Raw genomic sequence first — 13,734 nt, forward strand, 5'->3', positions numbered from 1 at the left:
AATAGCCTGTCCCTCACCCTCTGATGCTTCCATTTCCATTTTCACTCACTGGATTTCTTGACTGCATTGCATTCCAGATTCTGGCTTCTTTACTATTCCTTCCATCTAGGAACAACACACACACACACCAACTTCAGGTGCTTCCTCAGCCTGACAAAGCATTTTTCAACACAAAAGCTGGCATCCCAGGCAGCTAAGCTGAGCTCACCTGGAGCTTCACAACTCCACTGCAACCAGCAAGCCTCAGGCCTGTCAAAGACATGACAGGTCTTGGCTTTCCCCAGCCAGGACTGTGTGCATGTGTGTGGCAGCTGGATGTTATGTCACCTCCTACCTGCCTTTCAACAGGGGGATCCTCTGTTGTGGCATTCCCTGGGACTGCTGTGCCACCAGCAATCCCACCAGACCTCCCAGGCCCTGGCAGAGTGCAGTTTTAGTGGTCATGCCCAGGACTTGAAGCCTCCTCCTTCCCCATAGCCCCAAGTCCATACCTCCAAGTTCATCCTAGCATAGAAGCTCAGCAGGGACATGTTCTTCCCCTGCTGGCTGGTGATGCAGTGAGTGCCCCCTCCAGCTCTGCGAGTGGGCATTAACTGGCTTTTAAAACATGAAAAAAGGAAATAGGTGCAGATGGAGTGAGGAGAGTGACATTCACTCCATCTGCACCTGGAACTTGGGAAATCCCACCAGCAGGAGGTTCACCTTGGGGAACACCAGCTGCTCCACCAACCAGGATCCAAGCAGGTGCAGTGAGGTGTCACTATATCCCCAGCAACATCCTCTTGCTCAAAACACTGGTCGGTGGACAGGACTGGTGTTCCCAGGCAACCATGGCCAGATCCGGCCACATCTGGCTGTGGCTTGCTCAGTAGGTCAAGGGGTTGCCCAGCAGTGTCTCCACATCCTTGGTGAGATAGGCAGCCATCAAGGCATGAGTTTTACTTTCCTGATGGTGGGGTTTGGTGCCTCTGGATCCCACCATGGAAACCATGCCTTTGGCCCACATTGGCAGAGCCTGTGGTGGAGGAGGAGACTGGCTGGTGGATGGTGTGCTAGCATAGGACAGTGGATCCCCCTCTTCCACATCCCCCCACCTCTGCCATTTTGCCTACCTGAGTCTCTTCACCAACACCTCTGTCCACTGATCCAGGGTTCGGCTGCTGCATATGCTGCTCTTCACCCTCGGGTCACACATGGCAGCCAGCACGTGGACTGTACTGGACCACAAGGGATGGAGCCATTTCCTGATGCTTTCATAGTTTCAAAGTTGGTAGGGTCAGAAGGGACCTGAGTAGATCATCAAGTCTGACCTCCTGCCATGGCAGAAAAAAGTACTCCTTCAGCCACTTCACCAGTGCCTGCATGTCTGGTGACAGCAGCTTCCCTCACTCAGAAACATTGATCCCCTGGAAGCTCTCTGTTTGGCTCTGAGGTTCCCTCACTACAGAGATCACCTAGCTAAGGAGGACAGTGCCAGCACTGAGGGTCTTGATGGTCTTGAGGAAGGACTTGAGGACCACCAAGATCTGGGAGATGGTATCCCACTTAGCTTTGTTAAGGGGGCCACTGATCCCAATCTACCTGAGCAAGGTCATCTCATGGATGGTCTGTTGCTCCACCAGCCTCTCAAGCATCAGGTATATGGAGTTCCACTGAGTCTCCACATCCTGTATGATTTTGTGCTGTGGGATGTTCAGCTCTGCTTGTTTGTCCCACAGCATCTTGACCCCCTTGATGCTCTGGTGGAATAGCTTGGCATTTCTGGTGGTACTGGTACCATCACCAGCAGCCCTGTCCCCCTCCAAAGCATCCCTGACAATGAGGTGGAACTTGTGTGCCACACAGTAGATGCCAACAAAGTTGACATCACTGACTGCTTTGACCGTATTGGCCTCATTTTTCAGTGACCTTGAACCTATGGGTGACCTCGCCCTGCCCAATAAAACACCCCTGCACCAAGCGGTTCATGGCCCCCATGATCTCTGTTGCCATGTGGGACTTATCCATCATCTCGGCTTGAAGGAGAGCCCACTGACCACCTGACTGATCGCACTAGTGCCCTGTGAGGGAGAGGTAGGCATGATCTCCACCCTGGCTGCTCCAGATGTCAGAGGTAAAGTGTAAAGCCAACTGCAGACCTGCTTTGTGCAGCTCCAACCTCAAGTACTCCCTGCATGCCTTATACGGGGATGGCACCATCGTCCTGCTGAACGATTGTGTGGATTCTGCAATTTCCCCTTCCTCAGCAGGCAGAGGCACAGCAACAGGAGGAGTGGACTTAGATAAGTTGCTTGCCTCCACATCCTCTACCTCAGCCTCCTCTGAAGTGCATTCTGGGGAAAGAGACCTGGCTCTAGGGGAAACTTGAGGGATGTGGAGCATAAGCTCAGCTGATTCCCTCTCCTTCCCCAGAATTCCCTTTGGTAGGTCACTCAGATCCATATCCAGCTCCTGCTCTTCCTCTGACACTGGAAGGCTCAGGATGGGAAGTGAAATGGGGGTGGAGAACACTGTCATGCTGGTGCTGGTGCTGCTGCTTGTTGTCATGGCGGTGGTGGGACAGTGGATGGTTATGGTTGGTGCTCTTGGAGGGAATGCAGTCTCAGGCACAGGCAATGACACTGGCACTGCTCCCTTCTCCTTGCTGCTTGCGGAACCCTCATCCCTTCTAGCTGGAGGAAAGAGGCTGCATCTCAGTTTGGGGGTGGGGAACTTACACCTCTCCCTCTACCCCCTCTTCCACCTCTTGCTGAAGGCTCGCCAGCTACCTTTCCATCATGCTTCATGGTGTTTCATAGTGCCTTGTTTTTATAAAAATATATAACTTTACTTGCGTTACTATATAAATCCTATAATGTATGCAGTATGCTGCAAGGTATAAATGTATCTCCTTTCCTATAGGCAGACAAGGTTCTTTGGGTGAATCTGAAACCTCCTGGATACTAAAAACTATGGATTAAATATGTTGGATTTATGACACATTATAATTTGCCTGACAGCTGACTTCCCAGGTACTTCTCCACTATTCATCCCCCTTCCCTCCCCCACACCCAGCCTGTCTCTCACTCATTGACTCCTCAACCTACATTTTCACTGACTGCCTGTCTTGTATGCATACCAGCCCAGCCCCTGGCTTTTTTACTTTTCATTCCATCCACGAAGAGCACACATCAACTGCTGAAACTTTCTTAGCCTGACGAAGGGTTTTTGAACCCAAAAGTTTGCTTAAAAATTGTTCTCCAACTATTTAAGTTGGTCTAATAAAAGATATCAGATTCACCCAAAGAACCTTGTCTGCCTATGTCCTTAGACCAACATGGCTACAACCTGTCTCCTTTCCTAAATATCTTCTATAAGGTATGTATATGCCACAAGGTATAAATCTATAGAAATTAAATATAAATGTATCTCCCTTCCTATATAAATTCTATATTGTAATATCCAATATAATTATAACACTGAAAACAATAAATCAATGAATATAATAATAAAATAAAAGGGTCTGAAAGAAAGCAAAAGGTATTGTGGAATCCCACTTGTTAGGCTAGCAAGTAGGAAATCATTCAAATCAATGGTAGTAGTAGCCTTCACTGTCTAACGCTCCTAAGCTGCTGGAAAATAGCTCAGTAACTAAGGCAGAAAACAGGCCAGTTCAAACAATGCTGCCTTTTATGCTGTTTTTCCATCCCTCCCCCAGAGCACTGGGATTGGGAGCAACCTCAAGGGAAGGATAACAGTCACAGGCCAGCTACATGGTAAATATGAGAGCAGTCCTTCCCTCTTCCCCACTCTTCTCCCTCCCTCTCCTTACTTTCTTTCCCTGCAGGCAAGCCCAGCTTGAGCTTCAAATCTTGAAACATTTTGAAACTTTTGAAATATTTCGACTGCCCTCATTTCATTTCAAGGCTGTTTCAAAGCCCTTCATTCCATTTTGATTTTGCTGTTTCAAGCTCAAAATGAATCAAAACAGCATTGAAACAAAACAGACAGTGAAATTTCTCACAGCCTTATGTTCTACATCTTCCAGTTTTGATCACACTAAATTCCACTCCTAGGTTTTTGCCTCTTCATATCTGGAGCTATCTCCTAGGGTACATTAAAATATGGAAGCCATTCTAGACAGACAAATCTAACTGAATCATGACACCCAGCTGTGGCTGCAAACACTGGGTGATAAAACTAAAATTCAAAAGGATCTGGCTAAATTAGAGAGCTGAGCTACAGAAATCGGAATAAAATTCAACAAAGAGAGATACTACACACGGGGAGGAAAAGCAGATGCACACCTTCAAAATGGCAGATAACTCAAGAAGTTCTAAGGGTTAGGGTGAATCACAAACTCATCATGAGTCAGTAATGTGATATTTTTGGAGGGTTGGGAAGCAGCTACATTTTTGAGTTGTATTAACAGAAGCATTATATACAAAACACAGGAGATGATTGTACTGCTCCACTTGGTGCTGGTTAGAGTATTGCATCCAACTGGGGTCACTGTATTTTGAGAAGGATGTAGATAAACTGGAGGGAATTCAGAAGTAGCAGCAAAGATGACAAAGGGATTGGAATACACGCAATAAAAAGAAAATCTGAAGGAACTATGAATGTTCATTATGAAAAAGGAAGAGGAGATTAAGGAGGGAGATTAAGATGACCAAGACATATTGTATTTCCTTGTACAGAAGGAAGAACATGAGGCATTGAGGTTAAGCCATGGGTGCTCAGCCCTCAACCTGTGGACCAGATCCAGCCCCTGGCACAATGTCATCTGGGCTGCAGAGATCCTCATGGATCTGTGGGGAGCCCTGCAGACCATGACCCTGTATACTAGATCAGGTGTGGTGCATGGCACAGAGCCCAGTCCTAGCGTGTGGGAGCAGTGGGAGGCAACATGGGGCTCTGGAGCCCGATCCCAGCTGGGCAGGATCAATCCTGGCCCCAGTGCTTGAGGGCAGCACAGTGTCTGTGGACCAGCCCCACACCATTCATCTGGCCCATGGGGCCAGAACTGTGAGTACCACTGGCTTAAACTATAGCAAAGAAAATTCAGATTCATTCTCAAGAATAAATTCCCTCTCCTAAATAAAAAAAGCTGCCTACAGTTCTGAAATCTCCCACACTACAGGTTTTCATGAGGCTAGACAGACAGCTTTTGCCTTTCTTTTCATCTATTCTAAACTATTTGGGATGGTTTAGGAACAGTAAATCCTGTATCTGTGTGGGCATTTGACTAGATACCCACTGAGATCCCTTCCAAGCCTATGATTCTACGATTACGTCTGTCTTCATTAAGCCATTGCTTTTCGGAGTATAGGCTGCACAAAGTACAGGCTGAATGCTGCTGATTTTCAACTGCATCGACTGACCAAAACAGAGGGTAGCAGGGGTTGGATTAGATGACCTTTGAGGTCCCTTTCAGCCTGGTGATTCTGGTAAATTGAACATTCAACATATGCAGGAAACTTTATGCATGAAGCATCAAGGATCTTTAAGCTTTTTTGGCTGAAATGGACTCTCTTCAGAGTTCTATTAACATCAAAATAAATTTCAGTTAAATGGCAGAAATCTCACATTTTAGGAACAGACAGCACCAAAGATGCAGGACTTGGTAGAGAGTATAGGTTTAGGGCCAGATTCTGAATTTGTATTGATTTCAGTGCTGAGATACATGAAGTCCATTGTCTCTTCTGTGTCTCTTGCAGATCTTAGGAAAGGGTAAGCTTTAAAGGCAGAATCCACTCTTATTCCTAAAGGAAAGAGGTATACTTTCATCATAGAAATATCAGGAGAGTATATTCAGGGTTTTCATTCAGCTAAGGAGTGAGCATGGGTTCTTATTAAGATACTTAAATAGGTCAGGTCGTCTTTGTAAGAAAAGCCAAAAGAACTACTAGCATTGTTTGCCAGACAGACTCTGAGTGATCAACTGTTCCTAATTTCCCCAAATTGTTCTGTTTTTAGCCCCTTTTCCTTTGTTCTGTAATTAGGCTCAGATGTTCCTATGTTTAACTCTTTTAGTCCTCAGGCTTAAAGCACGGTTCTGATGGTAGATACTGCCCATCTTTGAACTTTCCTCCTTGACTCAGCTGCTGAATATCTGAGCTAAACTGCAATCTTCTGACATGAAAGGCACAGACAGAAGTGAACATTTTCAGCTGATCTGGCCCCTGAAAGCACTCTACGGTCATGACCAAACACAACTGCATGGCTGCAGAGCATTTTAAAAGGGCCTCATTCTATGACAATCTGAACCCTCATTACACAGAGCGCCTTCATTAACTTCTGTCTGTGTGCGCCAGGAGCAGGGTTCAGCTGATGCAGCCCAGCTCTGCTTTCAGTGCTGTTTTCAGAATGGGAGCTGGGGAAGGGAGTAAAAGGACCTCATTCTGGAGATTGCCCAACTGGTGCTGGAGGGTGGGGTGGGTGTATTGGAGCCCCCCTAAGGTCAGGGGCTCCAATCCACCCATCTTCCCACTCCTGTGCATCTGGGGAAACCCCAGTATGGACCTCCCTCCCCTGCCTTTTTCCCCTCCCATCATGAGATAAAATGGGACCTCAGAGAGTGGGGTTGACGCTAAGGGAGAGCCTGCAGAGATGCAGCCTCTCTCCCTTTATCAGCTCCAAATTAGAGCTCTATCCCCCACCCTCCCAACCCAACAGTTAACATCTGTTGGGTCAGGAGGACTGGTTTAATTCATGACACTTTATGTGAAAGAAGTGAGTTAGACCCAGGAGCTGAACTTCTCTCTGCACCTGAACAGCTTAGTCACATTTGTTAAGTAAGATCATATCACTGCTTTCAAGTTCTGTTCACCTTGTGGTAAAGAAGGGGAAGAGATGTGAGACAGCAGATGATGTGGTAGTGGCTGAAGTGCAGTATATGCATATCCTACATTAGCTGTATATTGCCTTCTAGCTATGGTAGGACTGGTACAGGCCACAGGGGTGTATCAAGGATTTTTGTGAAAGAAACAGGAGTACACTCTGCATTCTTGCCTGTTATATTGAAACAACTCCACACCACCAGTCAACATCTTTTCTGAGTAAGGCGGCACTTCTAATTGGAGTTTTGCCAAGTGCATATGTTAAGCCAAGAAGCAGACCTCCACCCTGATGGAGACACTACGGGAGCCAATCTAGTGCTAGAGGAGTATCTTATGAGGGAGCAGGTAGAAGAGACATTGGGAAGACAAAGGGAAAGGGGTCAAATATATTTTAGAAAAAAGTACAAGAAGGGCTATGGATATGGAAGCAAGGGATAAAAAAGAGGAAGAGTGGGCAAGGTGGCAGGAGAAGGCTTAACAAAGTAGAAGGTAGAGAAAAAATGAGGGTGGCAAATAAAGAGTTGTGAACCTGTTTGGAGGACAGGAAGAAGGAAGTTTAACTAGATGGAATACAAAAAATTGAGAGATTGGCATTAAAGTAAGAAAGGGGAAAGACCAGACACCAATGGGAAGATGAAAGGAAAAAAATAGTTTAGATGTAAAGTGAAAAGTGAGAAAGAAAAGATAAAAACAGAAGAGGAAATGGATAGACAGGAACACAAGAGAGGAACAAGTACCTTACCAGAAGTAATACCTCTTGTTTTTCAGTAAGAAAGACTGCCTCAGTAAGAGCCAGTTCCGGCATCAGTGAGTACAGGGATAGCAGACAAAGCTCTAACCATCCTTCTTTCTTAGGAAGGAAAAGGGAGTGGAAGACATGGAATGGAAAGGGAAATCAACAAGATAGTTACTCAGTTTTTAGAAGTTGTGCGGTTGCCAACCAGCCAGTGAGAGTGATTCTGAAGACATTGTGCTTCTGTCTAGTGTTTTATTGGTTGGTCATGTTATGTGTCTGTATCCTTCATGGAATTTGTGTGTGGGCTTGGAATTTTGGATTGGGACAGATCATTCCTTCCCTGCTGCTCAAGCAGCTGGAGTGATCATCCAAATAAACAAGTATTTTTTTTCTCATTTTCTTCCAGACATACCGTTCCTCCCTACACTACAGGAAGAGTGTCAGACTTCTTTTGCCTCCACAGCTCCTCAAATTTTCATTAGTTACTACAAGTTTTCCATAGGAGAAACCCCTAAAAGGAAATATTATGTATACATAAGTTGATTCACGAGTTGTGCTATAAGCCTACAGTGTCTTGAAGGTTCTTGGATGGGTCCTTGAAAATTGTCATTATGTTTATATATAAAAACATAATCTTCTTTGAATAAGCCAGGCTGCTATTACCTGTCTATAGCTGTCTGACAGAACCTTACCACTAAACTCCAATGCAGCTTACATAGTCTCTTTTACTTACACAAGGGGGTCCACTTAAAGCATTTCCAATGAGTTTGGAGTATCTGTACTTCTGTAAGTCCTTCTACATCTCAGTTAAGAGTTAAGAGTATTTCTATAATGTAGACTGACTAGGAATGTCCTGGCTGATATGATCCCATGAGCAATTTCATCATTGTTGTCTTTATAGAATGTAGAACAAGTATTTTTTTCATGTGTACGTCACAGATGCACAAGTATTTGGAGAATATTATGCCTTTGAAAGGCATTTGTTGAAGAATATGGAGAAAAGCACAGATTCCCATGACTGGAGTTTGTTTTCTGTTAAAAACAGATTAGTACTGCTCTAAAAACAGTTCAAAATATAAAAGCTATCTCCATGTAACTAGAGAAGATGTAGCATGCAGGAGACTTCAAACCGGGACTGTTTGGTCTCAGGGCAAGAATGCAGCTGTGATGGAGTTTTTCAGTTTCCAAAAAGAGTCACCAAGATGTCAGACGTGGAAGAAATGATCATTCATTTAGGGCAAATTGTTGGCATAGAAACGGTATTTAAAGGTTTGTTTTTGGGAATTGCCTTAGAAGTATAAATATGTGTATTAGAAAGGTTCAAGATGGGCAGCAGGGGTTAATTGATTTCTAAAGAGCTTGGGTCTCGCACACATAGTTTCTCCCAGCCTTGGAAGCAGACAGGCTATCTAACACATACAAGGCAGATGACTGGACACAGCCTAAGAATTGAGGGGGCATGACATAACACAAGATCACAGCCTTCAAGGCAGATAGGTTGTTCAACACAACAAGGACATATAGTCTAGAAAACAGCTTGGGAACCAAGGGAGAATATACCATACTGCCCATAGCACTGCCTTCCCCCTTCCCTCCCCTCCCCCCAAACAAGGTCCCTGGGTCCTAAATCCAGATCCAACAATCACCCTTTTATATATGCTTTCCAGAATAAAAATAATTATTTTGAAATATTTGCATCCTGACATTATGTTGGTGGGTACTGATTGCAAGGTCCTGTAATATTGCCATAACAAAGTAAGTAGGAGATTGCATGATGATGTAAAGGAACAATGTCACTACACCCAAAATAAATTGATTCACTGTTCTACAAGCCTACAGTGGCTTGAAGATTCTTGGCTGGGTCCCTGAAAATTGTTACTGTGTCAAATATTGGATTGTATAGCAACTTTATTTGATCAAAACACTAAAGGTCTTATGCACCTATTGCACCAGGGAAAGATAGAGACTGAGGTATTCTTTGAAGTTCTTGACCAGGATTGTGTGGATTTTCATGAACAGAAATATGAACTAGGTACTTAATTCTGAATGATTTTCTATGAGAGGTTAGTAGCTCTCATTTCTTCCTTGGAAATTTCCCTCTGGATCTTGGAAAGACAGCCTTTCTTTAAAATTGTGAATGAGTTAGGTCTTTAAGAAACATCTGTTTATCTGATGTATTTATATGGTTCATATTACTATATCAGAGTTCTTCACAAACTTGTATGTATTAATCCTCACAGTATCCTCATGAAGAAGGAAATACTAATATCCCTATTTTATAGACAAGGAAACGAGACATAGGCTCATAGAATCATAGGATCATGGACATTTAGGGTTGAAAGGGACCTCAGGAGGTCATCTAATCCAACCCCCTGCTCAAAGCAGGACCATCCCCAACTAGATCATCCCAGCAAAGGCTTTGTATACCTGGGTCTTAAAAACTTCCAAGGATGGAGTTTCAACAACCTCTCTAGATAGCCTATTCCAATGCTTTATCACCATCCTAGTGAGAGAGATTTTCCTAATATTTAACATAAACTTCCCTTTCTGCAACTTGAGACCATTGCTCCTTGTTCTGTCATCTGCTACCACTGAGAACAGTTTAACTCCATCCTCTTTGTAGGCACCCTTCAGAAGGCTGAAGGCTGTTATTAAATCCCCCCTCAGTCTTCTCTTTTCCAGACTAAATAAGCCCAGTCCCTTCAACTTCTTCTAATAAGTCATGTTCCCTAGCCCACTAACCATTTTCACTACTCTCCTCTCTCTCCAATCTGTCAGTATCCTTTCTGTAGTGAAGGAGCCCAGATCTGGACACAGTACTCCAGGTATGGCGTTACCAGTGCCAAATAAAGGGAAATAATCACTTCCCTTGATCTGCTGGCCACAGTTCCTACAAAGTGCAGCCCAGTATGCTTTTAGCCTTCTTTGAAACAAGGGCACTGCTAATTGTCTGCTCATGTTCCACTTATTGTGCACTGTAACCTCCGGGTCCTTTTCTGCAGAGCTGCTAGCTCTGTAGAGCCAATTAGTCCCCAGCCTGTACCAGTTCATGAGATTGTTCCATCCTAAGTGTAGGATTTTGCATTTGTCCTTACTGAACTTAATGAGATTCTTTTGATTCAATCCTCCAATTTATCAAGGTCTCTGAATCCTAGCCTTACCCTCCAATGTATCTACTACTGCCCTCAGGGTGGTGTCATTTGAAAAATTGCTGAAAGTGCACTCCATCCCATCATCCAGATCACTGATAAAGAAATTGAGTTCCCTGAGTGAATCAAAGTCTGCTTTTATGGAATCCAGGGTCCTTACTCTGCTTTTCTTCTTCCCTCCTTTCCTCAGGATCCTGAACTCAACTATCTTTCATGGTTGCTGCTGCCCAAGTTGCCATCCACTTCTACACTCCCCACAAATTCTTCCCTGTTTGTGAGTAGCAGGCCAAGAAGAGCACAGCCCCTAGTTAGCCTCTCCAACACTTGCCCCAGGAAATAGCCCCCAGTACTCTCCAAAAACTTTCTGGGTTGTCTGTACATTGCTGCATTGCCCTCCCAGCAGATGTCAGGGTGACTGAAGTCCCCCATGAAAGCCAGGGCCTGTGATACAGAAACTTCTGATAATTGTTTGAAGAAAGTCCCATCCACCTTATCCTCCTAGTCTGGTGGTCTGCAGCAGGCACCCGTCATGTCATCACTCTTATTACTTTCCCCCCAGACCCTAACCCAGAGACTTTCAACAGGCCTATCTCCAGTTTCATAGTGTAACTCTGAACAACCATACACCTCTTTTATATAAAGAGAAACTCCTTCTCCCTTGCCTGTGCTTCCTGAACAGTTTATACCCATCCATGAGAGTGCTGGGGGGTCAGGAAGGACTTTTACCCTGTTGTCAGATTGGTATGAACTGTGGGAGTTTTTGCTTTCCTCTAAAACAGGGGGCATGGCCCTCTGCCCAGGACCTCTTGAGCATATATTAACATTTTATAGAAGCAGGACTTCGGCTGCTGTGGTTTTCCTGGTTTACTGCTGGCAGATTAGGTTGTTAAATCTTATGTTGTGTCAGGGTTGAGGCTAATCTTATGTAGAGTTCAGATTATGGTTTGTATTGTGTGGTTTGCATAGGGAAGATCCTGCCTTAGAGAGGGGGGTTGGACTAGCAGGTCCCTTCTAGGCCTACTTTTCTATGATTCCATATCAACTATCCCACCAAGTGTCTGTTATTCCAATCATATCATCATTCAGTGACTGTGCAAAGATTTCCAATTCTTCCTACTTGTTTGTCAGGCTCTGTGTATTCACGTACAGACACCTGAGGTAACTAGCTCATTGCCCTACTTTTTCAGGAGGAATGAGAAGGCGCCCCTGTTGCCCACTCCTGGTTGTGTTTCCTCCAGGTCACCCACTTTTCTACTTACCTTAGGTTTTTTGTCTCCATTCCTTGGTGAAACTAGTTTAAAGCTCTCCTCACTAGGTTAGCAAGCCTGTCTACAAAGACGCTCTTCCCTTTCCTCATCAGGTAAATCCCATTTCTTCCTAGCAATCCATCTTCTTGGAACAAGCTCCCCTGGTTGATGAATCTAAAGCCCTTCTGAGCAACACCATTTGCGCAGCCATGTACTGATTTTCAGGATGTGTCCACTCCTTTCCAGGCCCTTCTTCTTGACCAGAAGGATCAAGAAGAACATTGTCTGAATCCCTGTCCCCCTCACACAAGTAACCAGAGCCCTGTAGTCCATTTTAGAAGAGAAATTCTTTGAATGGATTGTCCCTCTAGCCAAAGATCCTTTTTAATGTTCACTCTTCTTTAAGAGAGTGATACTGAGCATGTTCTGTGTGATGCTGAGTGGCAACAACTTTTATGTAAATCAGAGGCTGATGTAGATTGCAGAAAGCCCTGTACCCCAGGTGGGTGCTCAGGCCACGAGGCTATGAACCCTCTATTATTCTGTTTAACATACAACAGTGATGATGGGAGAAAACCAAGTCTTGGTGTCAAACTAAGGTTTATGCTGGCTTCTGTCAGCATTCTTCCTGACCTGGATCCCTGTGGTGAAAATAAATCTGATGTACTTAGTTTAGGGCAATTAAATAGGTAAGTCGTATCACATGGTGGCCTTTCAGTCTATGTAGGGTTTGGGGCAGGAAGGAGATTAAATTTCTAATCCTTCAATTTTATCAGAACAAAATAGGAAAATTATCTCCATCAACTATTCCATTTCTGGGCCCTCTCAGAGTTTACAAAGTCCCCAGAACCCATCAGTGGAAAATTGGCATCTTTGCCACCCATGCTTATACATCTGTTACTCTGTTTCTTTTGCAATCTCTAACCACTGTTACAAATCTGGAATGAGCATGCACCTAGACAGAAACAGTAAGAAAAATGACTTACCAACTCCTGACTGTTACTTGGAAACTTTTGCACATGTAACCAGAGAGGATGTTAAAAATGATCGTGGGTTTGTTTTACAGATTTCAAAAGTGAAGAAAGAAATTGGGTCACCACCAAGAGAAGAAAAACAACCTAGGAGGAAAAGACCACCTAGTACTGATGAGGGGCCAGACACCTGCCTTTAATTGAGTGCCTAAAGAAAACAGCATAAGCATGCCCTTTAATTTGTAATGAGTACTGACTTGCCTTGACATAAGCTGTGTACACAGCCACGTGTGTTGTTAGCTGAATGTCATAATGTCATTCTTATTTGATACCTTCATGCCAGAGTGGGTTAACATGTACATGGAACTTAAGCAACACTAAAATGAGAAAAAAGTGTTGGAGCTACACAACAAAAAAGTATGGGCAAGGGCCTGAATGAATGCATTGCACTAAGTTCTTTTAGTTACCTTTGACACCTAACTAGCTGCTCCCTCATCCTTCTCAATAGTCTTGAAAAATGATACAGACTAGGCCTGTGCAAAGCTGTGAGTATTCGCTTTGGATTTGGGTTTGGCCGATTAAGGGGACAGTTATTCAATTTGGTGATTTGAATAACTGTCCCGAATCAATTCGGCCAAATCTGATTCATAGATTCAACTGCTTCCAAATCTCTGAATCACACAGACCCATCCCCTGCCCACTCTCCCAGCCCAGCAATGGCTGCCCCACCCACCCCAGGTCCCAGTGCTTTAAGAAAAAAAGGCCCAACTCACTGGGTGCTGCCCAGTGAGGGAGGCGATCCTCACTTCT

The 13,734-nt window shown here is 44.4% G+C and overlaps 1 long non-coding RNA gene across 2 annotated transcripts in view; it reads left to right on the plus strand.

The window, feature by feature from the left end:
* The window catches only part of LOC109303032, a 243,262-nt gene extending 229,887 nt beyond the window's left edge, over positions 1 to 13,375 (plus strand). For both annotated transcript variants that reach the window (XR_002098990.1, XR_002098991.1), the window contains one exon: positions 13,020 to 13,375. This is a non-coding gene — a long non-coding RNA (uncharacterized LOC109303032). The remainder of the gene's footprint in view (positions 1 to 13,019) is intronic.
* Positions 13,376 to 13,734: the final 359 nt, after the last annotated feature.

Source organism: Gavialis gangeticus, unplaced genomic scaffold, assembly GCF_001723915.1.
Source record: "Gavialis gangeticus isolate Ggan-Ray unplaced genomic scaffold, GavGan_comp1, whole genome shotgun sequence".
Lineage (NCBI taxonomy): Eukaryota > Metazoa > Chordata > Crocodylia > Gavialidae > Gavialis > Gavialis gangeticus.